The sequence below is a fragment of the Galeopterus variegatus genome, unplaced genomic scaffold (assembly GCF_000696425.1).
Source record: "Galeopterus variegatus unplaced genomic scaffold, G_variegatus-3.0.2 Scaffold300, whole genome shotgun sequence".
Classification (NCBI taxonomy): Eukaryota; Metazoa; Chordata; class Mammalia; order Dermoptera; family Cynocephalidae; genus Galeopterus; species Galeopterus variegatus.
The window spans coordinates 274,412-278,286 of record NW_007726411.1 but is presented as its reverse complement, the minus strand read 5'-3'; positions in this window follow the sequence as shown (position 1 = coordinate 278,286).

The window sequence follows — 3,875 nt, the reverse complement described above, 5'->3', positions numbered from 1 at the left end:
ATTGACTTTGGTGTTATAACACCATGCTCTAACCAAATGAGCCAAAGGACTTTAAAGAAGGCCTAAATAAATGTAGAGATGATATAGCATGTTCTTGGACTGGAAGACTCTATTGTAAATTGTAGTATCTATTCACCACAATTCCAATCAAAACTCCAACAATTTTGTAGTTGTTGCAGAACGTAACAAGCTGACTCTAAGATTTACATGGAAATGCAGAAGGCCAAGAAAAACTAAGACTTTTGTAGTAGACTGAATTATGTCCCTCCAAAACTCACTGAAGCTTGAATTGTGTCCTCCAAGTGTATGTATTAGAATCTTAGCCACTACTGTGACTGTTAAGAGGGTGGGAAATCCTATTACGGTAATTGAGAGGTGGAGCCTTAAATAGGTGATTTAGATTGTAGGAACGTGTGGTAGTGAATGGATTAAAAATGGTGGTCATTGGGCCGGCCCGGTGGCACACTGGAGAGTGCGCCGCTTGGGAGCGCGGCGGCGCTCCCGCCGAGGGTTCGGATCCCACGTGGAGACCAGTTCCCGCTCACTGGCTGAGCGCGTGTGGGCGCAACACCGAGGGATGCGATCCCGTTGCCGGTCCCCGGTACGGGCGCGACACCGAGGGTTGCAATCCCGTTACCAGTCAGTAAAAAAGACAAAAAGGAAAAAAAATGGTGGTCAGGGGTGTGGTTCTGAGGGTTTTAAAAGAAGAGGAGAGTCTGTCTCTCTTGCTCTCTCTGCTCTCTCTACTTCCACTATCTTGCAATGTGAGATCCCTGGGTCACTGTCACCACCACCAGATAGACTTTGGACTTCCCAGCCTTAGAAACAGTAAGTAATAAATTTCACTTTTCTTCATAATTACCCAGTTCCATATGTTTTGTTATAAGCAACACAAAATGGACTAATACAGCCCTCGTAAATAAAAACAATGTGGGAAACTTGCTCCACTGGATATCAAGACTTCAGCACACTGCAGTACCTAAGACGTGGTATTGGCACAAGGATGGCAAAACAGGCCAATGAAAGAGAAGGGAGAACCCAGAATCAATCCCACATTTAGATACAGTCACTTGGTTTAGGATGACACTGAGACCAGTAGGGCAAAGGCCATCTTTTCAGTAAGGGATCCCTAAATATGAAGCATCCATATAAAAAAAACAAAACTAAACTGTAAGTCATCTTCAAACCATACACAAAAACAATCCCAGATAGAGTAGAGATGTAAATGTCAAAGGTGAAAAATAAAAAAAATAAAATGAAAGGCAAACCAAAGGAAAAGAAGATGTTTGCAACACATATAAATGATAATGGACTCATGGCAAGACTATATCAAACACTCTTGCAAACCTCTAAGAACGGGCATCCCAATAAAGAAATGGGTGAAAGACTTGACTAGGTACTTCGCAAAGCAGGAAATCCAGGTGGCCAATGTATTTATGAAAAGGTGCTCAACCTCCTTAGGAAAGGGGGAAATGAATACTTAAACCAAAGAGATATCACTACACAGCCACAGATTGGGTAAAATAAAAAAGCCTGAAAACATCAAGTGCTATCAAAGATGTGACACACAGGAAGTCTCATACCCTGCTTGTAAAAAGTGCAAATTGAATCATCCATTNCATCCCAATAAAGAAATGGGTGAAAGACTTGACTAGGTACTTCGCAAAGCAGGAAATCCAGGTGGCCAATGTATTTATGAAAAGGTGCTCAACCTCCTTAGGAAAGGGGGAAATGAATACTTAAACCAAAGAGATATCACTACACAGCTACAGATTGGGTAAAATAAAAAAGCCTGAAAACATCAAGTGCTATCAAAGATGTGACACACAGGAAGTCTCATACCCTGCTTGTAAAAAGTGCAAATTGAATCATCCATTTGGGTAATGGCTTTGACATATTGTATCTGTTAAAGCTGAAGTGATGTATATTCTCTGACCTGGCAATCTCGTCCCTGGTAAAGAGCCTGGAAAAACTAGTGTGTCTGTGTTCCAGGATACAGTTACGAGAAGGATCACAGAAGCATTATACATCATAGCACATTTTCACAATTTGGAAACAACCCAAAGGTTTATCAATGGATGCCTAAACTGTGGTACATTCATACAATGGAATGAATACTCTACAACATAAAAACAAACTACTGCGTGTGACAACAGGGATGAATCTCAGATTTGTGTGAAAGAAGCAAGAGTTCAAACTGTGACTCCTCTTTTAAAGTTAAAAATCCAGGGTTGACCAGTTAGCTCAGTTGGTTAGAGACTGGTATTATAACAGCAAGGTTGAGGGGTTGGATCCCCATACAGGCCAGCCACCAAAAAAAAAAAAGAAGTTATAAATCCAGCAAAGCAAAGTAATGTACGTTGTTAGAAGGGAAGTAAGTACCTTGGAGGAGGGCGAAGTAGTGACAGAGGACGAAGGGAACCTTGGGGTGCTAGTAATTTTCTCTTCCTTGATATGGGTGATGGATACTGAATATGTGTTTTGTGATAATTCATAAAACCACACATTAAATGATTTATGCATTTCTCTGTATGTTCTTCAATTTAAAAAGATGGGTATAAAAATATCAGATAAAATAGAATTCATGGGAAAAAGCATTAAGAGAGACTGAGGATGATTCTGAATGATAAAAGAAGCAACTCAAAAAATATTCAACAATTCATTCTTTCTTGGGCTGTGTCTATTCTAATTTTACTTCCCTATTGTGGTCTTTTTACTTTAGTAGCTGTATTGTTAATTCTAGGGTTTATGGTTGTCATTTTCCATGTTTATGTAGTAGAGCTAATATTAATCTCTGAACATATTAAACAAATGTAAAGTCCTTTTCAGAGAGTTCTATCACCACTAGTTCACTGATGGTAAACCCTCTGGTTTATTGTTTATACCATTTTGTTTCTTCCCATGCTTAGTAATTTTTGCTTGCAAATTCCTTTTCATTGAGATTCATCTTCCCAGGAAAGCTCTATGAGTCTTGAGTTTTTTTGGCAACCTCACTATGAAGTGATCTAGTGTTTGCTTCTGCCAAGACCTTACAGAACTCACAAGTTTTTAAGTTTGTTTCTGGGCTTGGAGCTTGTGTTCATTGGGCCAAGTTTTCCACCCATGGTTCAGGGACCTAGCCTAATACTGAGCTGTATCCTTTGGTAAATTGTGGGAAGTATCCCATTTCAGGGAATGGGAAGGGATAGCCTAGCCAATGCCTGAGCAGTGGTAGAAATATATGAGTAGCTGAAAGAAGCAGATGAGATGAAAATTCCACATAAGGCAGTAATCATTGACCAGGAAATTGAGAGCCCCAGAATTCACAGGCATCCATGGGTACCATCACAAGTTGCAGGATTACTTATCTGTTTCTTTGCACACAGGCAGACCCATGCTGACATGTTCGATACTATCTATTTTGTCATAAAAATATGAGATTTGTGTGAGAGAGAATTTATGGACAATGTGTAATTTCATACAATTTTGGCATTTAGTGTTCAGTGTTCTACTAAGACTCCTGTGTGATAAGAATGATGAGCAGCCACCACCAGCTCCTTCACACCCACCCTGCCCCATCAGCTTTTTGTCCTGACCCCTCTCTTCCACCTGTTTCCTGCAGCACTGGCTGAATCCTTCCGCTGAAGTAACTTGAAGTGAGGTGTTTAGACATGGCTAATATGCGGCCATCGTAGTTCACAAACAAGCCTCCCCCAGCAAGAGAACAGAGGCTTTTGAAGCATCCTGTCATCCTCTGAGCGGTGTATTAGTCTGTTTTGCATTGCTAAACAGAGTACCTGAGACTGGGTAATTTATAAAGAACTGGGTAATTTATAAAGAGGTTTATTTGGCTTACGATTCTGGGACAGCTGCATCTGGTGTGGGCCTCAGGCTGC